A 25,336-nucleotide genomic window follows, 5' to 3' on the forward strand; every position below is an offset into this window, starting at 1 on the left:
GCTGCCACCCCCCTAAACAAAGCCACTTGGTACAGTAGGCAAAATCAAAGGCAGCTATGTAGTGCCTTCAGGAGAAATGAAGATTAAAAAACAGAGCAAGTTATCTGTAGCACTCATATGCCTTGGCTACACATCACCTAAATTCTCATACACCAGATTAGTACAGAAAGTACTCTGAGCACAGGTTCCTGAATACACTCCTAAACAAAGAAGGAGGAAGTAATTTACAATTACATTACAGACAATTGTACAGTAATCAGCTCGGCAGTGTAGATCCAACTTCCTTATAGCTACAACAGTCTGCAGCCCATTCTGTGAGATTTCCACATGCCCCCACTCAAACTAAAAGATACAGTCCCTTGAACATGTCCTGTATCTGCCCAGACCATTAGGGATTCCTACCACTAAGCCATGCCTGGGTTACTTCCTGTGGTAGGCATCCAGTGGAAATCCAGGCACCCAGACCATCTTAACAGACTCCAAACAACCAAGAAATCTAGTCATTGCACTCTGAGATCCTCATGGAATGCCAAACTCCTCACTTTGTCACAAACATTAACCTCAGCTACTCTGTAAACCAACCTCATTTCTGCTAGACTAGGATGGGGGCAACGGGTGGTGTTGGAGGGCACCAGTTAACCAAAGGCCGGTCCTGGAGGGCAGAACACAAAATAACTGGCAAAGTGAGAGCCTCACCCTGTGATTCAATTCTTGCTTCACCTCCCAGTCCAGCGGAATGCCTGTAGTATTATCATCACCACTGCACCAAGCCTTTGGGTCAGCCTCTGAGTCCCCAGTATGTTCAACTGTAAACTACAACCCAAGATACTTAAGCTGCTCCACTTGAGACCCTATCCACCATGACATAACCATGATCAAGTGGCTGCTGTACAAAAATATATTTGTCAATGACTTGCATTCAAAATGATGCCCCTGCAAAGTATCAAATGCACTCCTCAAGAGCAGTCTAACTTCTAAAATATTCATCCTGCTAGCCTGTGTCAAAGAATGATAAAAAAAGAGTCATCACACAGACTTAAACAGCTGTCTTTAGTTAATGCAGATGTCTACATAGTCAATTAAAATGGATAAAAGTAAGTAAAATACAGAAATTTATTTAAATCACAGGCCTGCACTTAAAAACTGCACTGCAGGCTCATAAAAACTGACTACCACATGGTTGCAACTCAATTTAAATACTTATAGTTCTGCCTAGTCACAATTACATCAAATATTTAAATGTCTTGGTAAAACAGTATACTTCAGTCAACAGTGGAAAAAAATTGTAACACAAATGCACCAGCGAAAGCTGAAAAATCACAAACCAAAATCCCAACAGCCTGCTCCGAGAGCAATAAAGGTAGTCCTCCCACACAAACAAGTAATAGTCTGCCGGAACAAATCCAATATACAAAAAATCGATTTCCAACAAGTAACACGACAGCACGAAGAACAGTTACAATGGACTTAGCGCTTTCGTCTCCCTTCGGAGACTTCTTCAGAGACAATTAAAGTTTGACAAATACATCTCTTATATACTAAACCAATAGTGGGCTGGCATAAAACAATGATTGATTAATTAGTTGATTTAACCATTCTAAAAAAAGGTGTATACACCAATTTTATAAAAAAAACAACAAATTAATCGTGGTGATATACCAAAATATTGTTGTTTAAAAACATATAAATAGTAATAAATAGTAATAATAATATTAAAACATAATATAGTTATTTTTAAAAAATATATATAATGTTTTGTTTGGATACTTGTATGTTATTTGTATACTGACAATTAAATACTGGTGACATATGTAAGAAAATAGATATAGATTATATAATAATTAATATAAATATGGTAATATGAATTTACTATATACATACAAGTATCCAAACAAAACATTATATATATTTTTTAAAAATAACTATAATATGTTTTAATATTATTATTACTATTTATTACTATTTATATGTTTTTAAACAACAATATTTTGGCATATCACCACGATTAATTTGTTGTTTTTTTATAAAATTGGTGTATACACCTTTTTTAGAATGGTTAAATCAACTAATCAATCATTGTTTTATGCCAACGCACTATTGGTTTAGTTTATAAGAGATGTATTTGTCAAACTTTAATTGTCTCTGAAGAAGTCTCTGAAGGGAGACGAAAGCGCTAAGTCCATTGTAACTGTTGTTCGTGCTGTCATGTTACTTGTTGGAAATAAATCGATTTTTTGTATATTGGATTTGTTCTGGCAGACTATTACTTGTTTGTGTGAGTGGAAAAAAATTACTAATGAGCTACCATGAAAAAATTGAAGCAACTGTAAGTTTTGACACTTCTTGCTGCCTTACTTCTGCACCAATAGGACTTTCAGAAAATCACACAAGACAAAACGTTTTTACAAAGTTTCCAGCACAAATTAAACAAAAATGGAGGCACAAAAATACTTAATCACTGCTGCCAGCAAGCCTCCCTCCATTAAAACAGGACTGTGCACCCTTACATGACCATGAAATAGATGCACACACACAACCATATCTTAGATGACCTGTGTCACAAATGGCTATAGGTTCATAGGTGATTACTAGGCTACTGGCTCAACAGCCATTTTAAGCCTAGCCAAACCTACTCCAAACTTGCCAAAATATTGCTGATGTGTTAATATCCTTGTCCATTACTAGTATAAATAAAAAAATGAATACTCAGTCTTAAAATCTGATATCCTACAATTCAGACCTTCCACAGAAACCATATGGCTACTTATACAGGTACACCCTCAAATTATATAATCGCAGAGAAATTTAAGTGCATAGCCATTTTAAACATATTTGTAAAGGGTAAATGGTCTAGAAGAACAATGCTGACAGAAATCTTAAAAATTCTACACCATCAGGCCTGTCTTTCCATTCGGATGTTTCACATATTAAAAAAAAAAAAAACCCCGTTCACGTTTCAATACTACTCACTAATTGTGAGCAAAGGCGTACGTTACCTGTTCTGACTGATATGTTACAAAAATCACATGATCTGTGCTTCATCCATTCTCTCCATGTCAAAATTCAAATGACTATAAGGCCACTCTAAAAACCAAATACAACTTCTCAGCTGAACTAATTTTACAGAAAATGGCACCGTCTCTTCTGATACTGTAAATATAGATGGAAGAATTTTAGCACTTTGTAAATCTACAGTTCGTGTTTACCTCTGGCATTCAACAACCACCCACATAGTTGTCAGCACAAAGTACAGTTGCATACCTACCATAAATGTAAATGTTAGAGTGCATTCACTGTTGCACTCATTACACTTGGGTTATCCTGCTGGCAGGCTACCCTCAGTCGGCCTGAATTCCAAAGTCCTGGTCCAGCGTCAGTTGCTGTCGCCTCTTCCCTGACGTCAGTGCGCCAGGGGTATACAAGATGCAGCCGACGCCATTTTCTTCATTTTTTCTTGCCCCAGATGTCAAGTGCCCCCAAGAAGGTAGGCAATACATATTGCTTATAAAAACATACAGAAAAATAAAAACAATACCTTCATCTACAAGCAAATACACCACATAGATTGTATAGGACAGAGAAGTATACATAAGTCCCAGCAAAGAAAGTGGGATGGAGGGAGGGTAACCTGGACTGCAACAGTGAATACACTCGAACATCTACATTTATGGTAGGTACACAACTGTACTATGTTCATCGTGTTTCACTGTTGCAGTCATCACACTTGGGTTGAATCCCAAAGCTGAGGTAGGGTGGCTGGATCTAAATAAGACTGGGAGTGGCTATGAGGCCCTGCAGAACTGCAGTGGCAAAGCCTGCTCTGGATTTAGAATAAAGAGGTAAGTGATAATGCTTGGTAAAAGTGTGCACTGAACTCCAAGTTGCAGCCTCCAAAATTTCCTTGGTTGGTACTCCTCTGAGAAAGGCTGCTGAGGTGGCTGCTGCCCTGGTAGAATGTGGCCTAATATTCTTAGGCACTGACTTGCCATGCTGTGCATAGCAGAAACGAATACAGTGTCCTATCCATTTTGAGATAGCCTTTCCTTGTGATCCTGCAGCATATGTTACAAACAGTTGCTCAGTTTTTCTGAAAGCTTTTGTTTTGTCCAAGTAGAAGCGGAGCTGCCTGTGTATGTCCAAAGAGTGCAGATGTCTCTCCCCTTTATTCTGGGGATTTAGATAAAATGTTGGCAAATGAATGGTTTGGTTAAGAGCCACACTAGATACTACCTTTGGCATAAAGGTTGGGTTTGTCCTTAGAGAAACCCTGTCCGGATGAAAAATGAGGTTCCACTGCCATTAATGCCTGTAACTCTGAGACTCTTCTTGCTGAAGTTATTGCTAGGAGTAGAGCAGTTTTCCAGGATAAGAATTTTATGTCAGCTGTATTGGCTGGCTCAAAAGGAGGTAGTGTGAGCTTTTCTAAGACAAAGTTGAGGTCCCATGTAGGTATCGGTGCTCTCCTTGGGGGTCTTATGTTTTTTGACCCTCTGAGGTACTGTCTTAGCAGTGGATGAGAGAAAATAGGAGGTTTCATATTGTAATGAGCTGAAATGGCAGAGGCATGGATCTTAATTGATGAGAAGGATAGGCCTTTGTCCAGCATCTCAGTTAGGTATTGTAAATCTGAGGAATATTTAGAACAAATGGGTCAAGTCCTTGTGCCTGGTTCCAAGCACAGAATCTCTTCCATTTTTCTGCATAAGATTTCCTGGTGCTGGGCCTCCTGGCTTCCAAAATGACATCCATAACAGCTTTAGAGAGAGGTGTGTTCTGAGTGGCTATATTATCTGCCATGCAGCCAGATTTAAGGTTCTGAGTTGGCTGTGCAGGATCCAATTGTTTTGTTGAGTCAGAAGATGAGGAATTAGAGGTAAAGTCCAGGCTGGGCCTTGAGACAGGCTCTTTAGGATTGTGTACCAGTGCTGGCGTGGCCAGTCTGGGGCAATCAAAATCATTTTTGGCTTCTCTTGTCTGACTTTTAGGAGCACCTTGGGAAGGAGAGGCAGTGGTGGAAAGGCATAAACTGTCAGGGTTTTACAGCTGAAAGATAGAGCATCCACTTTCCATGCTTTTGAGTGACAAGTCCTTGTGCAGAATCTCTGTAGTTGGTAGTTGTGAGGGGAGGCAAAGAGATCTATGTCTGGGCATCCCCATTTCCTTGTTATCATGTTGAAGACCTGTGGATTTAAGTTTCCACTCGTAAGGGTCCATGAGGTTTCTGCTTAGATCGTCTGCCAGAGTATTTTTCTTTCCTGGCAGGAATTGTGCCTGTAGATGTGCTTGGTAGGTCAGTGCTGTGTTCCACAAAGTCATGGCTTGCCTGCAGAGTGGGTAGGAATGTGTGCCCCCTTGCTTGTTTATGTACCACATAACTGTAGTATTGTCCGTCTTTAGTAATAGTTGTCCTGGACGTAGTATGTCCTTGAAGGCTGTCAGGGCATTCTGTACAGCTAGCATTTCTTTTTGATTGATGTGAAGATGCATTTGGTCCTTGGGCCACGTGCCCTGAATACATTTTCCTGCCATGTGTGCCCCCCCAGGCATAATCCGAGGCATCTGTTGTTAGTGTCTGCCTGGCTATGGGTAACGTGAAAGGCTGTCCCTTGTTGTGGTGACAGGCCAGTGCCCACCATCGAAACTCCTGTTGCAGGCAGGGAATAAGAGTTATTATTGTTTCCAGGCTGTGGCAATGTTGAGTCCAAACACTTTTTAGGTACCATTGTAGCTTCCTCATATGCAGTATTGCATATGGAATTAGCAGGATGCAAGATGCCATGAAGCCCAAAGCCTGCAGAATTTTTCTTGCAGGTAGCTGGGTTTTTGTTGCCATCATTTGAAAGTAATGAGTCAGTTGCCTTTGCTTGTCTGGCATGAGATAAGCCATCTGGGCAGTTGTATTTAAGCTTGCACCCAGGAATATTATCTCTTGAGAGGGCACTAGTTTTGATTTCTTTTCGTTTACTGTGTACCCTAGGCAAATTAGTAATTGTTTTGCAAATGCCAGATGCTTTAGTAGAACGTCCTTGCTCTCTGTTTGAATAAGGCAGTCGTCCAAGTAGGGATATATTTGAATTCCTTTTTGTCTGCAAAATGCAATTACTGGTGCCAGGCATTTTATGAAGACCCTGGGCGCAGTAGATAAGCCAAAGGGCAGTGCAGAGAATTGGTAACGCATTGAGCCAGCTATGAATCTGAGGTATCTTCTGCAAGATTGTCTGATTGGGACATGCAGGTATGCCTTTTTGAGGTCCAAAGTAACTAGCCAAGCCTTCTTGCCCAGCATGGGTAGAAGCTGCTGCAGTGTCAACATTTTGAATTTTGGAACATCCAGGAAAGTATTTAGAAATGACAGGTCCAGTATTGTCTCCAGGCTTTGTCCTTTCTGGGTACCAGAAAAAGTCTTGAGTAAAATCCTTGCCCCTGTTCTTGCTGTGGTACTTTTTAAATAACTCTCATGTCCATGAGTGCAGAAATTTGTTTTTGTGCCTCTGCCCATTGGTTTTGTGGCAGGTCTGGCATACCTTTTGACCTTGGGGGTGGGGTGAAAGTGGAACCTGTAACCCTGAGAAACAATATTCAGTACTCATTTGTCCTGGGTGATCACGTGCCAATTTTGTGAGAAGAGAGCTAGTTTTCCCCCTAAGGGTGCTGTTAAAAGGTAAGTGCTTGGCTTTTGTAGAGGGAAGTCATTGGGACCGTTTCCTATAAGGTTGTGATTTGTCTTCTCCGCCTTTGGGGGCTGCAGCACCCAATTGTTTAGGTCTGTATGAGCCTTGGGGCTGAGATCTGCCTCTTGGGTGTCTGTATCTGCCTCTTTGTGGCCTGCCTGACACTGGAAAGGACCAATTTTTAGAAGGCCAGTTCCTGCTAAATCTAGGTGGCTGAACCTGTAAGAAATCCTTTACTGTCTGCATTGATTTTGCTTTATCCTCCATTTTCTTTAACACCTCAACACCTCTTCTGCCTTAACACCAAAGTATCATGCTGTAATGGAGCATCCAATAATTTTGCTTTAACATGATCAGGTAAACTTTGTTCTTTTAACCAAGCATGTCTTTGAATGACAGAGCCTGTAATTGCGGCTCTGCAATAAGCCTCTAATGAATCAAAACCACATTGCAGAGTATGCTTTCCCACTTGATCAGATGCATGCAATAAATCCTGCATTTCCTTATTGTCAGGACCTTCTGAGCTTGTAAGCATTTTCTGTTTTAGCAAAGACATTAGATATTGTTGATATTTAAGTACGTGAAACTGGCAGTTTAAAGCCCTTAGAGCTAAAGTAGCAGAAGTGTAAACTTTTTTCCCCTCATCTATCCAGTGCTCTAGAATCCCTATCAGAGGGAACAGGGTTTTTTGCAGTGGAAGCCCTGACCCCTTTGGGACCCTGAGAAATTGTTTCTGGGTCAGCAGCAGGGTTTATATAAAGAAATTTATGAGAATCTGGGACCCTGTAGTACCTATCTGGCTTGACTGGTGCAGGGGGTAAAGAATCTGGAGACAAACTGAATTCAGAAAAAACATCATCAACAATATCTAGTACAGGGGGGATAGCAAGGGGCCTGTGCTGAGGCAGTAAAAGAAAGTCTCTGAGCCTTTTCTTGGATTCTGAATAATCCTGGCTCTCCCAGTGGAAATGCTCCCTCATTGTGTGCAGGGTTTCCTCAAAAGAGTAATCCTCAGGAGGAGAGGCTGAAGGGATGGATTCTTCAGCATCAGAATCCTCCTAGGGAGGAAGAGAATATCCCTGTTCTGAAGAGAAATCAGAGGAAACAGAAACCTGGTCAGAGGAGTCAGTCAGTGTCTTCCCGAGGCCTTTTATCAGGTGGGGGATGGGAACCCCTGATCAAAGTAATTAGGTCTTCGGCCATTTTAAGCATCTGTTTTTTTGGCATGGATGACTGTCCAGGAGAATGCTGTACTTGTTTCTTTGTCTTTAATGGTGTTTTAGACTTTGCCTTGGCTGCTGAAGTGGACTTGATAGTAAGCTGTGAAGGTCTGAAAACATCCTCAGAAGCCAATGCCTGCACAGCGGCTCCGGACCCATCTGAGGGAATAGTTTCCCTAGGCCCAATACCTTACGTTTCCAGAGGCCTAGTTGTCTCCACGTGGGAGTCAGAGGCGGCCTGTGGCTCTGAGGTAGCGGGTGTCAGGGGCTGCAAAAGTGCCTCACTGAGAACCGGCGAACTGGCGACTGGCCTAGTAGAGGTTTTGTCGATTTTGGACCTCAGATGCCTGTCCTTTTCTTTGTCTTTGCGTTTTTTATGAATTCCGGTCGTCGGTTGTTCCGGCAGCATTATGTAGTTAAATCTTCGGCCAAAGTAATGTAAAGCAAAATCAAACCAACACTTAATAGTGCATTGGTTGAATCTAGCACAAAACCGACAACTAGCAACGTCATGGTCAGGGCCGAGGCAAGGAATACAGTAAGAGTGGAAATCCTTATGAGGTATTTGCTTCCCACAAGAAATACAATTGTTAACTTTTACTGACATCGGTCTGGTGCAAGAAAAAGTTTCCCCAACGGGGTACTTAGCTTTATTGAAGACTTTGGTTCTGAAATTCAATTTCGAAAATCTCAGGAGTCGGCCGACCTGCACTTGCGAACTGCTTTTGCTTCGGGCACTGCGCGGCAAGAAAGACTGAAGAAAATGACATTGGCTGCATCTTATATACCCCTGGCGCACTGACGTCAGGGAAGAGGCGACAGCAACCGACGCTGGACCAGGACTTTGGAATTCAGGCCGACTGAGGGTAGCCTGCCAGCAGGATAACCCAAGTGTAATGACTGCAACAGTGACACACTATGAACATCGAAGCAGTGGCAAGTGCTGGGAATTCAAAACAGCTATCTGGTTCAGCTCACAGCTGGCATGGCATTTGAGCAGGGTATTCATATTCTTCTACTGTTTCTGGTTTTAGATAGGGTTGTTGTTTTCTTCCCACTTCTCAAAGAGATTTTGACTGGTAAATTGTCAGGCCACTACATTTCCTGCATGTAAACATGAGATGTGTGCACAGCATCCTATCTAGGATTACTTCTTTTATACCTCCTGAGCAATGAGACAGGGTCTATCTCCCCCACAACACTGAACACGATAAAACAGGTACTGGAAAATAGACAAATGACTCGTCAAATAAAATGAAATGCAGATCAATTCTCTATGAGCTATGATCTACTTGCACTATCAGCAGGCATCCGAGCTCCCAGGTGTGTGTAACGGCTTTCAAAAAACACTCATGGCAACAGAGGACGGTGGATAAACCTACCTGCTAATTGGATGCTTCCACTTGAAAATGGTTTGCTTTCAGACAGCAGATGGTTCACACCAACTATTCAAACACCCTCACTGCCTTTTGACATAAGGGGTAGAAGTGTGTTCTCCTTTGCTTATTGACATACCACCCATCCTACACCCATATAGAATTTTCAATGGAAACTGCTGAAACCGCATCTGCCATCAACCATAATGTCTTCAGGCACATGTGCTATGACAGATGAATGAATCAGCTGAGGCCCGATGCTAAAGAGCTAGAATCCTGTTTAACGGTGAATAATCTTTTCATGAAAATATGCCCAGAATGAAGTCGATGAATGTCAACAACTGCGACAGCTCCAGCTATGAGTTACAGAGTTCACTGTGACCCACAAGAACTGGAAACAGACTCAACAGAGACTCCTTGGCAAAAATAAGCCTGGATTAGTGAGGGAGTGAGCAGAAGTCAATGATACACTTTCACCCCATGCAAACTGGTTCACTGTAATTTCTAACATACATGTAGTGCACACTATGGGAGGCCAAGGTGAGATCAAACAGGGGAATGTAGAATTGGAAAAGACTTGATCCTACCTGAAAGTATAAATACTTCCTGGATTCTTTGGTAATCTGTATGTGAGCGTCACGGAGGTCCAAAAACACATTCAGTCTCCTTCTGTGACAAGTGTAAAAGGATGAAATGCACTATGACAATCCAATTTTTTTTTCAAATGAAAATCTTCAGGCAACTTAAATTCCAAATCAAAAGTATAAATAAAAAGATGGAGTAATAAATACATGAATAATCTTTTTTGCTTGAAGATGGAAACATTATTAAAAGGAAAAAAGAAACACAACTATGTAACTGCAGAAAACCAAGAAATATCACATGCCAGATTAAGTAGGTGGTTTCAAGATGGGAATGAGGTATTTCATTTTCTTTGGTACTAAAAAATCTGTAACACACCTAGCTACTGCTGGTCTCGTAGAATCTCTTGGATGGCTCTTCTTTTCTTGCTGCACTTTTCTGATAGGGTGGGACATGAGGTCAGGGTATGGAATGGGGTAGCAGGGATGTGGCGTGTAGAATAGCTTTATATTCCTAGTGTGTATTCCTCTCCTTACCCACTTGCTATGCAAGACTGACATCCATACAAGGAACAGATGTCACCCAACTGCCCCCAGAGTAAGACAGCCTTAGGAATTGCACTGCTGCCGACTGGAAAATGGACCACAGTTTCACTTGCTGTTGCGACTTATCCCTTCTTTTAGGAGGAGCACAGTTCCATAACATGTCAAGATTTTTTTGTTTTGTTTTTTAAGGTTTCTGGTTATGTTGCTGGTGGCAATGCTTAAAAGAGGTATTGTGGACTTTTAAGTTTCACAACAATTGAGATTTTTAGTCTACTCCTCTATGTTATTCAAGTAGTAGTTTACTTTAGAGTGAAAAAAACAGCAACCTGAAGGCTGAGTTCAGAATCACCACCATGATGCCTTTGCAAATTAATATGCTGTAGCCTGGCATGCTGGCAACATGGCAAAACCACTGCCTGCTGAGCCAGCTGAATGTTAGGCTAAGATGTATGCAGACTCCATCATGAGGCTCAGAAATGGAGGAGAATGTTGCCAACTGAAACTACAACTTCTGTTTTAAAGGTTCATCTTGCAAGTAAAAAGTACAGTTTTGTACCTACCATAAATGTAGATGTCCGATAGGTATGCATCTGCAGTCCTTACATATGGGTTGTCCTGCCTCAGGCAGCCCTTCGGTCGGCCGGATTCCAAAGTCTGGGTCCGGCGTCGGCTGATGTCACCCTTTCCCCGACGTCAGAGCGCCTGGGGTATAAAAGAGTCAGCCGACGCCATCTTTCCTCAGTTTTTCTTGCCCCAGATGCCAGGTGCCCTCTAAGGAAGGATAAATTTGGAGAAATGCAAAATATTCCAAACATGCACAGTAATATAAAACAAATACACCATAATAGATAACCCCAGCTAGCTATAAGAGGGATAAGTACCCAAGAAATACCACAGAGGGGAAGGAGGGAGGGAAAACTTGACTGCAGATGCATACCTATCGGACATCTACATTTATGGTAGGTACAAAACTGTACTATGTCCTTCAAGGATGCATCTGCAGTCCTTACATATGGGTAGAATACCATAGCCAAGCTGGGGGTGGTAGGATCTAAGAAAATGATGGTGTAGCTAAAATGCCCTGCAGGACTGCCGTAGCAAAGCCTGCTCAGGATCTGGAATATAAGGGCAAATTGTAATGCTTGGAAAATGTATGCACGGAGCTCCATGTAGCAGCTTCTAAAATGTCCTTGGTAGCCACCCCTCTTAAAAAGGCTGTGGAGGTGGCTGTGGCTCGGGTGGAATGAGGCCTGATGTTAGCTGGCACAGTTTTTCCATGATAAGAGTAGCAGAATCAAATGCAATTTCCTATCCATTTAGAAATTGTCTGTTTGGAAATTGCTTTGCCTTGAATGCCTGCAGCATATGCTACCAACAGCTGGTCAGTTTTTCTGAGAGTCTTAGTTCTGTCCAAGTAGTAGCGTAACTGTCTGTGAATGTCCAGGGTATGCAGAAGTTTCTCTCCCTTGTTTTGCGGATTTGGAAAGAAGGTAGGCAGGTGAATAGCTTGGTTCAATGAGACCCTGGATACCACCTTTGGCATGAATGAAGGATTGGTTCTCAAGGAGACTCTGTCCTGATGAAAAATAAGAAATGGTTATACTGCCATGAGTGCCTGCAATTCAGATACTCTTCTTGCTGAGGTTATGGCCAGAAGGAAGGCAGTCTTCCAAGACAGGAACTGTAACTCTGAAGATGCTGCTGGTTCAAAGGGAGGTAGAGTCAACTTTTCCAATATGAAGTTAAGGTCCCATGTAGGCACTGGTGGTTTTCTTGGAGGATTGATGTTTTTAATTCCTCTTAGAAACTGCCTTAAGAGAGGATGAGAGAAGACAGGTGGATCAGTATTGTATTCTGCAGAAATTGCTGAAGCATGAATTTCTATAGAAGAGTAAGAAAGGCCATTGTGGAGCATTTCTGCCAAGTATTCCAGGATATGTGCCATGCTCATCACTGTGGCATCTAGGCCCTTTGCGGTGCTCCAAGTGTGGAATCTTTTCCATTTTGCTGAATATGCCTTTCTCGTGGAAGGTCTGCGAGCTTCCATGATGATATCCTTCACTCTCTTGGACAGCTTTTCCTGGTGAGGAGTCAAGGTATTCTCCAGGCTGTCAGCTGCAGGGTTTTCAGGCTGGAGTGCAGAGTTTTGTAATTGTGCTGTGTCAGAAGGAGTGGCCATTGTGGTAGAGGCCACGGTTTCGTGTGTGACAGGGCTCCATAACAGTGGGTACACCAGTGCTGCCTTGGCCAGTCCGGGGCTATTAGAATCACTTTTGGCTGCTCTGTCCTGATTTTCAGTAAGACCTTGGTCATTAGTGGTGTGATCTGACATCGGCTGAGGCAAGAAAGAGTCTCCAACGGGGTACTTAGCTTTTTGAAGTCTTCGGTAGCTGAATTTACAGGAGCTGGCCGACCAGCACTTGCGAACTGCTTCTGCTTCGGGCACCACGCGGCAAGAAAGACTGAGGAAAGATGGCGTCGGCTGACTCTTTTATACCCCAGGCGCTCTGACGTCGGGGAAAGGGCGACATCAGCAGACGCTGGACCCAGAACTTTGGAATCCGGCCGACCGAAGGGCTGCCTGAGGCAGGACAACCCATATGTAAGGACTGCAGATGCATCCTTGAAGGACATCAGTAACTACTGCATTTCATTACCCAGACCTCAGTGGAACTAAATGTCATGTGATACATGACTTACAGTCCTCAAGGAGACTGTGGAGGAAACAAAATTGTTTCCCAGACTGATTCACAGTTGTGCATTCTTTGTCAGGGGGTTGGACTGTGGGTCAGACTGCAAGGCTCAGTGGAGATGGAGTCTTTATAACAACTATCACTACAACAACTGAATTAGGATTTGGACTCGCCAACCAGCAACTTCAATCCTTAGAGGGCTGGAGAATCTTGCCAGGCTTTCTCTGAGTGGGAGTGCCACATTACTGTGGTTGTAACGAAGTACTGGAGACTAATTTGAACATCTTCATCAATTACAGGACCACTCAAGAGAGGATAGCTATAAGGTTGGAAAGGCCTCTTACAATGTTTTCTACAAAGACGACACAGTGTCTAAGGGCAATACACTCTCATCATTCTCAAATCTAACGACAGCTGGAGAAGATGGAAGGGAATCTGTACCATTCGCTTCAACACTAGGAGTGGGTAACTCAAAGGATGAGTCAATGTGCTTCCTCTTGAATGTGTGCTTTTTTTGGCTACCCCCAAAGGTGACAGGTCCAAGGAAAATGAACAAGCAAGTTTATGGTGAGATGTCATAGACAGGCACTACACGAGTCCTTGGGACCCTCTGTCCTGCTGCTGGAAAACAGCAAGAGTTAATTGGTCTCTCAAAGGAGACTGCCATCAGAATACATATAGATAAGATGATCTGCAGCTCCAGAGACAGCATTAGTAATAATATTATGCCCAACCCTGAGGACAATAGTGCCGACAACCAAAAGGTTGACTGCATCAAGCTGTACCCTGATATGCTGACCCACCGCTGTCACGGCCAAACAGGCCATCAACACTGGCAAATAGCAACAATAAAGATACCAATACTAATAACCATCAACACCTTAGTCATCATCAAAAACTGTGGTCTCAAGAAAAGGACTGTGGCTGATGACAAAAAAATGATGCTGGCCTCCTTGTTACAGACACAGGTATGAGTGACAGTGAGTAAAATCTGGAGGACTTAACAGAGACAGGAAAGAGGTAGTGGAGCTCTCCATTTACTACAAATACAGCCAGGGAAGAGGCAGTAGGTATCTTTTACTGAGCCCTAAGATACCTTCCACAAACATGTCAAAGTGACAAAGGTGTAGAGGGTGCATTCTTGATATTTGGAGACAACTATATCTTAATGAGCAGCAATGTAGAACTGATTATGGAAAATGTATTCCAGTTTTGGACAGTGCTCAGGCCTAACTTGTAATATGGACAAAACAGTCATGGTATGAATAGAAAGGAGAGAGGAGGGTGTAATCAAACAAGTATAACCCAGGTATTTAGGATTGTTGGTAAGTAGCACCTGGGAGGACACTTATAAACAGAATTTGAAAATGATGTTGGATATATGGCGTGTAAAAGATGTACAGTTTAAAACTATTTCTGGAAGGATTAAGGCAATAAACTCAATTGTGCTGATACACGAATAAACGAGTCTTCGTGGGTTCTGTTTAAGCAGCTTTATTCTACACATTACTGTAAAGCTTATTTGACTATGACTAAGTACCGTGTATACAAACTAACTGCTGTGATCATACATGCTTGCACACTGGCGACTTCTTCAAAATGGCACTAGGGATTTCAGGTGTCTGGAACTTATATTTGCATATGCAGCCTCGCATGCTTCTTAAAGATATAGCGTACACATGCTACACTGTGATCTACATCCTCCCTCTTTGAGAAATAGATTGTGAAATTTGTCATGAGGTATTTAGCATGCAGAAATCACAAATAATCTAGAGACATGCATTACACAATACTAAGTACACACGTATATACAATCAAGTCCATGTTGCTGTGCATTTCACATTAGGCTTAGAAACTTGTCCATATCGTATGACACAAAATGAGGAATCAGTTTTAGCAACTGGAACTGTCTCTGCAAAACAGTTGACCTGTGGAATATCCGAATTACTCTCTGGAACAGAATCAGACTTTTGAACACATACTGGCCTGGAAACAAATGTCTGACTCATCCTTTTAGAGTTTGCATCACAGATGCAATGTTGTGATTGCAATGGTGATGATTCTGGTACAGGAAGAAGAGGTCTGCGATTCCTCCTATACTCTACACATTCTGAGCTTACCCAATGAGACCTCGGCTTGGCACAGATGTCTTTTATCTGTCCTAGTCGATCAAAATCTTTCATCGTCTGGATTCGTACAGTCTCTCCTTCCCTCGATAAATGAAGTAATCTGCACAATCTGTCATAACTAGATTTCTGGATATTACGCTTTTTCAACAATTGAGCCTTGATGGTTTTATTGTTCTTAGAGTTAGGCTTCAACAAACTTGATGAAATAGGCAGCGCAGTTCCAGTTTGTCTGGAAAGTAGTCTTTGAGCAGGTAAGCCAAGAACATCATCATGAGGTATGTTTCTGAGATTAAATAGATTCAAGAATACATCGGTACTGTCATGCTTTGACTTTTTAAGTAATTGCTTTGCACTCTGTACTGCATATTCAGCTAGACCATTGTCTTGAAGATATTCAGGACTACTAGTGATATGTACAAAGTTCCATTCTCTCGCAAATTTCTGAAACAACTGGCTAGTAAATTGAGTACCATTGTCAGAATAAAGTTTGTGAGGACTACAATGAACTGAAAAATGACATTTAAGCTTAGTGATAACAGCTGTTGAGGTTAAGTTTGGTAGCAGATCAATCTCAAACCAGTTCGAGTAAGAGTCTACAAAAACCAAATAATGTTGATTATTCCATTCAAAGACATCAGTTGCAACAGTAAAGCAAGGTAGTTCAGGTATTGGATTTAGCTGAAGTGGTTCCTTTTGTAAATGTTCTCTGGTACTATTACTTACTGAACAACAAGAAAGAACACTATCAATGTATTTAGATAATGAAGGCCAAAATACTAGTTATCTTGCCCTTCTCTTAGTGGATAATAAACCAGAGTGGCCATGATGCAAAATCTGAATATATTCATGCTGTAATGAAGCAGGAACAACAATTTTAGGACCTTAGAAAATAATACCATCTTCCATCAGCAAATCATCTCTGTAGGGAAAAGATGATTGCACCTCAGGTGATACACTAGATTGTTTTGACGGCCATCCGATACTGATGGAGTGATTGAGCTTTTGTGAAATTTGATGAGTCACAGTGTGATCTGTCAACTCATCAAGTTAGTGGTGGAAAAATTCGCACTGACATTACATCAAAGTCAAAATTGTCAGCATACAGCAGTTTTGTTGTATTTATAGGTGCTCTGGATGAAGTATCAGCCAGATAAAGCAATTTACCTTTAGTGTAGACCATGTGGAAATTGTACTTTTGCAATCTGAGCATCACTCTTTGTAATCTTGTCGGAGCAGAATACATAGGTTTCTTTGGAATAGTAACTAGAGGCCGATTATCAGTTTCAATTTGAAAAGCTCGACCATAAATATAAATCGGAAAACTTGGAACATGCAAAAACAACTGCTAAAAGCACTTTCTCAATTTGAGCATAATGCATCTCAGTTTGAGTAAGTGTCCTAAATGCACTGGTTATTGGTCTGCCCTCTTCTAAAATAAATGCACTAAGACCAAAATTAGAAGCATCACAGGATAGGACAACTGATTTATTCACATCATAGTACTGCATTGTGTGTGTGTGTGTGTGTGTGTGTGTGTGTGTGTGTGTGTGTGTGTGTGTGTGTGGTGGTGGGTCGCAATTTACTGCTTAAGGTAATCAAACGCCTTCTGATGATGTTGTAACCATGACCACACAACATTCTTTCTGGTTAGTTCTCTCAACGGCGCTGTCAACTCACTGAAATCTGGTATACACTTGCCCAAATAGTTGACCGTGCCCAGAAAACGCTGCAAACTCTGCACATTATCTGATGCTGACATCTCTAAAATAGCTGTTGGTTTGGTTGGGTCGGGTTTTAAGCCTGTACTTGTAAACAAATGTCTTAATGTAGGTTACTTCTGGAAGTCTGAATTTGCACTTCAGAGGATGGAGCTTCAAAACTACTTCATGTGCTCTGTCTAGAGCTTTCTTGAGGTTTCTGTCATGCTCTGCTTCGCCACTGCCTCCAACTAGCAGATAGTCTACTATTAGGGCACTAGGATAACCTGAAAAAAATGGTTCCATTGCACGCTGAAAAACGTCACCTGCAAAATTAATTCCAAATGGCATCCTTAGAAACCTGTGTCTGCCAAACGGGCTATTAAAAGTAGTTAGAAATGAGGATTTGCGGTCAAGCATCACTTGCCAAAATGAACTCTCTGCATCCAAAACAGAAAATACAGTAGCATTTGGTATTAGAGCTGCAACTTCCTCTACTGTGTGCATTGGATAATACGGCCTCTTTAACGCTTTGTTCAAATCTCTAGGGTCAATGCATATTCTGATTTCATCTGAACCTTTCTTGTGAGCGGCTACCATGGACGACACCCACTCAGTTGGTTCTGTGACCGGACAAATCACACCATGCTGCACCATCTTATCCAAATGAGCTTTGACTTCATCTTGCACAGGTATTCAAACTCTTCTTGCTGGTCTGACTACTGGGTTGATCTTGAGGTCAATTTCATAGAACACACGACTGGAAGCTTGCCCAACTTGCCATCAAAAACATCAGCATATTCTGAGAAAATGGCTTCTGCAAAACTTAACTTGGAAATGCAATCACATGATAAATTTCTTTTGCAAAAGAAAGCAGACTCATTCTCAAACCATTTTTGAGACATAGTAAAGATTTCACTGGTCATCAGACTACATAGAAAAACAAGTTGCAACAGTTCTCAGCCAAATAACATGAAGTATTACTGAACCTTCGGTTTGAATTTCTTCACCTCCATATGCAACAAGTAATGCACTGCTGGTTACATTGAGTTGTTCACTGTTTCTCACTTTTGCAAATGTATCTGATGATATAACATTGCACTTTTATCCAATGTCTACTTTGAGCTCTGTGGATTTACCATAAATTCAAACTATGCAAAACACTTCACTCTGTCAGTAAGTTTACTGCGTCAACTCTTTCTCCCAGCACTGATACACCATCTACACAGAAAGATGATGGTTTTGGCTCTTGTGGTTGCTCTTTGCTTAGGCCTGTTTCTGCTTGCCACGTGTTGCATACTATCTACATTTGTTCTGGAGCGTCCTGAAACCATGCTTTTGTCACTTGTATGAACTTTCTTTACAACTGTATGAGGCTTACTTGATTTGCAAAACTTTTGAAAATGGTTCCACTTCTTACACGTATGGCACTGCTGACCATATGCTAAACATTTCTCTCTTAGATTCATGGTTTGCATCACAATTTCAACAGTTAACAATAAAGCTAGACTTGGGTTTTGCTGACACACGCTTGCATGGCACTGAGATGGTGATGGAGCTTGCACTTCTAGAACTTTCTGGAAAACTCAGCACATTCTTTGGAGTTCTTGTGGTTGCTCTTTGCTTAAGCCTGTTTCTGCTTGCCACGTGTTGCATACTATCTACATTTGCTCTGGAGCATACTGAAACCATGCTTTTTGTCACCTGTAAGCAGGGTTGCCAGATTTCCAGCCCCCCCCCAAGTGGGGACAAAAAAAACAGAAGGTCTCTCACGGCAAGTGAAGACCAAAAAAAAAGGTCTTTAATGCGGAACACAGCTCCACATTAAAGAACTCAGCTCGCTCAGTAGCTCTGCACTAAACACGGAGCTTCTCGTGTTTAATGCACTGCAGTTCCACATTCAACACAAGTAGCTCCGTGTTTAGCAATTTTTGATTGGCCCGTATACTGGCATATGGGCCAATCAAAAATCGCTAAACACGGAGCTTCTCGTGTTTAATGCGGAACACAAGAAGCTCCGTGTTTAGCAATTTTTGATTGGCCCGTATGCCAGGTATACGGGACAATCAAAAAACAAACAAAGCGGAGGCTGGCCGGGATTTAAACCAGCAGGGCGGGACTCGGGATCAGGCTGCTGATCTCGGGACAGTCCCGCCTAAATAGGGACGTCTGGCAACCCTGCCTGTAAGCATGTTCGTGTGCCTTTCTGTCACCTCATGGATCTGACAAATCTCTATTTGCTTTGCTTAATGTCAAATCACGGTCATGAAGCAAAATCTTTCTCACTGCAGCACTTCTAATACCACATACAAGTTTATCCTTTATCAGCTCATCTTTCAAGTCACCAAACCGACAAGCTTTGGCCTTGTTCATCAAGTCAGTTATATAAGCTGCAAATGTCTCCCCTGGCTTCTGATTTCTAGTGTAAAAGAAATGCCTCTCTAATGTAATATTCGTTTGGGGGTTGCACATTTTTCTGAATTTACACTTTAAACACTCTGGGTCTTCTCTGGATTCTGCTTGCACAACAATATGGCAGTCTGCACCTTCACACACTGTTGGTGAATATACAAATAATCACTCTCTTTCGATAGCCTCAAATCCTACTAGATTTAGCAAAATAAATGTCCTTGTACATGCATCTCTATCTGCATAAGCTGCTTGTATAAAAATATCATACTCCTATTCAAATATTCTCCAGTGCTCTGCAATATTCTAGTCAAACACAAGCAGTTGTGGTTTTCGAAATCCGTCTGCCATATTAACATATACCAGTGAAGGGTCCTGTAAATCCGTACAAACATACACACACACACACATACATACGTGTGTGTGTGTGTGTATGTATATATATGTACATAAGTAATTGGCATGAACACTCAACTTGGTTAATGCTCTTCTGCTTACATCTGCACTTTCTTTCTTTGTGCTTATCGATATAGTGCGAATGAATAACCACATGGTGCTTTCAATTAACTGATCTTTGTGAAATAAACCTCTCGGGCTTCTCAATGCTTTATCGCACTTTACAAACTACCTTTTCAAATTTCTTACTGCTTCACTGTGCTTTACAAAATAGCTTTTTTAAGTTTCTTGATGCTTTACTGTACTTTGCGAAATAACTTCAAATTTCTCTGCTTTACAAAATAGCCTTTTTAAATTTCTTGATGCTTTATTGTACTTTGCAAAAAAACTTTTTAGCTTTCTCGATGCTTTATGAAACTCAGCAGAATAGCTTTTTAACTTATTTACTGCTTTACGGAGCTAACAGAATACTTTTTAGGACTTTGCGATACTTTTATGGAATTTTCAATAAGTAAAGGCAGGAATGCTAAAATCATCGGCTTTTGGAATTGTAAAAGCAAAAATGGTAAAGTAGTAGTTTGGAAATTTATCGATAAAGGCAGGCATGGAACAGTCATGCATTATCACTTAATAAAGTCGCTTTAAAAAACATTCAAAAACTCTGTAATGCAAGTGAGCAATTCACGAGCACTGTAATACTCTTGTAAATCATTTGCAAGAAGCACCTTTCTTTAATACAGGACACTTGGTCTAGCAATCCACAATGTGTGTAATCAGATATTGGTTGCCCAAATTCAATGTCTTTTTGAGATATGTGCACTTTGTTTCTGATTGCCCAAATTCAATGTCTTTTCAGATATGTGCACTTTGTAAATGCAATACACTGAAATATTCACAAAAATGGCGGCACCTAGCCAGGCAACCCTTTACAATACAAGAAGCACTCTGCAATGGTGGCACTTTGCAAACAGCCATGCAGCACAAGAACTTTTCTTCAATCAACCATGCTTCAATTGAATTACATGAGGTACTTGCACTTTACACACAGTGAACTCTTTCAAATACATGCACAGTAATAAGCACACACTATAAGCACTTTTACAAACTCTTTACATCAAATGACTTTGGTTAAGTTTTTGATACCAAAGTCGTAGTTATGCATAGACACAGCCCTTTGCCCATCATAGCAGTCACCTTACTTAATTTTTTTTTTATCTACTGTGCCCTTTTCTTTTCTTATTATTCTTAGTGTTCGTTTAAACCCTTTTCTTTTTTATGCCCAGCGTACTTTCTTTGTGCTCGTTTTACTCTAAACATGCCCAGTTATACCTTAAAAACTTACTTTCTGCCTTAAATATGCTTGCTTTATCTCTAACATGCTTGCGTCATCTTTAACATGTTCAGTTTGCACTTTGAACACATTTGTATCGGACACTTAACATTTTCTTTAGTAAAACTTTTTTTAAGCTTTCTGCTTGCCTGATAATGTGGTTTATGCCTTGTAATACCTTTTCTTGCCTCTTTGCATCAAGTAAATAATTTGCATTGCTTTTCATTACCTTTACTTCCAGACTTTCTCTTGATTTTACCTTTGCTGTCGTCTCTACATCTCATTGCTTCAAATGTTTTGTTCTTTTCCATCCCAGTTCTGGCACCATGTCGCATTCGTGTTGGTATACGAATAAACGAGTCTTCGTGGGTTCTGTTTAAGCAGCTTTATTCTATACAAACACATTACTGTAAAGCTTATTTGACTATGACTACGTAACTTAATATACAAACTAACTGCTATGATCATATATACTTGCACACTGGCTGCTTCTCCAAAATGGCACTAGGGATTGCACATGTCTGGAACTTGTACATGCACGCACAGCCTCGCATGCGTCTTAAAGATATAGCGTACAGAGACTACACACTGCTCTACACATCCCAATAATAGCTGGAAGGTCAAAATTAAAAATGATAACTAATCCAACATGTTAAGTGTTTGGACATTATAAGGGGTCATTCGAATAGCGTCAGGAAAAAAATGCAAATGCTGATATGAATGGTTGTGGAGGAGTCCTAATATCAATGAGTATGCACTACTGTTTGAAGTACTGTCACTGTGTAGAGTACTGTAAGGCAAGTAAAAGGTATATGCCCTTTTCCCCACTGTAGTGCGATCCTGGAGTTAATATATATAGTTAGGGGGTGTGGGGGGGCACAGACCCCAAATTGGGGTGTGTGGGGGTGAAGCCCCCCACCTAGCTTGGTTTTAGATTATATTTCACTGAAAGCTTCAAAACGATACATTTTAAACCATAGACATGCATACTTACAACACCAATGACTAACTCTTTCCAGAAGTCAATATACAAACTAAGTGGGGGCTACGGCACCCATACCCCCCCCCCCAATGTGGGGGGCTGTGCTTCCCACACACCCCTAACTATATATAGTAACTCCAGGATCGCACTACAGTGGGGAAAAGGGCATATACCTTTTACTTGCCTTACAGTACTCTACACAGTGCCAGTACTTCACTGAAATGAGATTCGGTGAAATGAGTTTTCAGTAGTTTGAGCGTTTAGCGATTTTGGTCAGGGTGAACTGAAATTCAGTGAAATGAGCTTTCAATGAAACAAACAAAGTAGACCCACTATCACATAACACAGTCCAATTACACATAAAAAGCTGAACCCTAACACAACAATATCTAAATAAAAAACATTTGCACATACATAAAACCTATTTATATGTATTTACACACACTAAACATACATGTATAAAAAAATATATATATATTATGTTCATGTACTGGAACTACAAACCAATTAATTTAATAACCTTTGTCTCGTTCTTAAAATGGGTTTCACACTAATAGCTGTATTCAAGCCTGGTGGGTGGTCTGCTTGTAAGAGTGTTATCCAAGAATATTTACTTAATTCCAATTCATTATTTATATCACCACCTTTTTTATTCCTATACTTCACATCTATGGCTCTAAAAGTGAACCTATGATTAGGTCCTCTCTCTCCCACATGTCTTCCTAGGGCATTGCTACTCACCTCCCTGTGCATCTCTGACTTGTGTTCAACAATCCTGTCTAACTTTCTAGTACATTTTCCAATATAGAATGCTGTACATACCTTGCAACATGCCATATACACAATGGCAGTAGTGTTGCAGGTAGCAAAGCATTTAAACATATACTTCTTACCTGTATTGGGATGTATAAACTCAGTGTCGGTTACAATGTCATTACAACATTTACAGTTATGGCAGGGGAATGTGCCAGGTTTTTTACTTATTTCTGTTCTATGACTATGGAGATCTTTATAATTATTTATTTATTTTTATTTATTTATTTAAATTTGTTGACCGGGAGTGTCCGACTGGACGTAGGTTCATTTTCAGTGGAGGCCCGGGGAGAAAAGCTCCACAGTAAAATAAACAGACAGTAGTTGCATTGGATTACATAGCGATTAACAATATAACATAGCAATTACTTACAACATGTTTACAGATAAAGAACATAGTACATCAGTAGACAACTAGAATCTTTATCTGTGAAGTACATAACAGACATTAACAAATGTTACAATGAGAAGTTCCTGCTATATAATAAGTACTAGGCTTATGAGCATCTGAGCTTGCTATAATCAAGGTAGTTAGTGGAGTGGAAAGAAAGGTAGTGGTTGGATGGGGTGGATGATATTAGAGTAGGAGTTGCAAGGGCATAGCCAGCATGTTTTTAGGTGCACTTTTAGTAAAGTTTTAAAGTGGGTGCATGATGGTACAGAGGTAATTGTGGGTGGGAGTGAGTTCCATAATTTGGCTATGGCGCAAGAGAATAGTGCTTCACCAGCAGAGTTATTGGCTTTAGTGATCTGCAAGTGATTTTTGTTGCTGGATCTTAGTGGTCTGGTGGTGCGATAGGGTTGGAGTAGATTCTGGAGGGATGGGACATTTAGTGGATGGTTTACTAGTTTGTGGGCAAGTGAGAGTTGATACCACTGAAGGAGGTGAGGGAGTTCAAACCAGCCCAGTTCAGCAAGTGAGAGACAGTGCTGACTACGGTAGGATGCCCCTATGGCGAATTTGGCGATTTTGTTGTAGCAGGTCTCTAGCTTGTTTAGATCACACTGCCTTAGGTTGGTATATATTGGAGAGGCATAAAGTAGGGTGGAGATAAGGTGGGAATTTGCTATTGAAATCTTTGCTGCTTTGGTGAGAAATTGCTTATTTCTGTATAACACTTCTAGTTTTTTGTGGACTTTTTTATGTGAATGTCAAATTTTAGTTTGTCTATTTCCACTCCTAGCAATTTGGTGTGTTCAGTTGGGTATATAGTGGTGTTGTCCTTTGCTGTGATGTTAAAGTGAGAGTTGTTTTGAGTATGTTTGGTGGGTTGGAAGATGAGTAGTTTAGTTTTGTTTGGGTTGAGTATTAATTGGGCATCGGATAACCATGTTTCAACACAGGAAAAGGCTTCCTGTGTGACTTTTTGCAGTTTTGGTAGGGAATGGGCTGAGCAGATGATGGTAGAGTCATCTGCGTATTGTATGAGTGTGCCATGTTTGGTGGCAGAGGCTAGATTATTGGTGTAAACAGAGAAGAGTAGGGGTCCAAGGATGGATCCTTGGGGAACCGCTATGGAGATAGGTAGTTGGGGAGATATGGCATTCTGCCATACAACGTATTGTTGGCGGTCAGACAGGTAACTCTGAAACCAGTTGGTGACTGATTGTGAGAAGGATAGGTTATTGAGGACAGAGATAAGTTGTTTGTGTGGGACCATGTCAAATGCTTTAGATAGGTCTAGGAAAGTAGCAGAGGAGAGATAGCCATTGTTTTTATGCTGAAGGATAGTGTTAGTAAAGGACAGTAAGGCAGTGGTGGTGCTATGGTTTGGTTGGAAACCATGCTGAGTACTGGATAGGAGGTTGTTAGTAAGGAGGTAGTCTGAGACCTGAGAGTGTATGCATCTCTCTAGTATTTTGGAGAGTGGAGAGAGAAATAGCTATGGGGCGGTAATTGGTTAGTTCTGCAGAGGGTCCGCCTTTGTGGAGGGAAATTATATGTGATACTTTCCACAGTGTGGGAACGTAACTTTCTGACAGAGATCGGTTAATCAAGATGGATACTGGGTAGGCCAGAGCATCAGCTGCAATTTGTAGGTATTCATTTGGGAGGTTGCCTGCTGCTAATTTGGTGGGTTTAAGTTTAGTTAAGAGTTTTTTTTATGTTAGAGGTAGGTACAAGAGAAAAAGAGAAGGCAGTGGGGAGATTAATAGTTGAAGGTGTGGGTTGGACGGGAGTGGGGTTGTGTTGTTTAGCTAGTGATAGTATGGTTTGGGTGAAGTGTGTGTTGAATGAGGTAGCAATATTTTCTGAGGAGTGAGGGATGTTAGGAGGAGGGGTACTGATTTTACCCGGGTGGAGGATGGAGTTTATGGAGGACCAGAATTGTTTGGGGCTGTGTTGTGAGGAGTCTAGGGCAGACTGGTAGTATTGGAATTTGTCCTGTTATATTAGCTATTTTACTCTATTGCGTAGTTCTAGGAATTTCTGTCTAGCTGAGGGGGTTTTGTTTTGCACCAGTGCTCCCAGGTTTTATCCCTGTTTTTCAT

At 41.1% G+C, this 25,336-nt stretch overlaps 1 protein-coding gene across 1 annotated transcript in view; it reads right to left on the reverse strand.

Annotated features, from left to right (window-relative positions):
• BMP2K (BMP2 inducible kinase) overlaps positions 1-25,336 on the reverse strand; it is a gene marked incomplete in the record, with an annotated part of 1,991,334 nt that overhangs the window by 1,542,827 nt on the left and 423,171 nt on the right.

This window comes from Protopterus annectens, chromosome 2.part0, assembly GCF_019279795.1.
Source record: "Protopterus annectens isolate FY-2018-M chromosome 2.part0, PAN1.0, whole genome shotgun sequence".
NCBI lineage: Eukaryota > Metazoa > Chordata > Ceratodontiformes > Protopteridae > Protopterus > Protopterus annectens.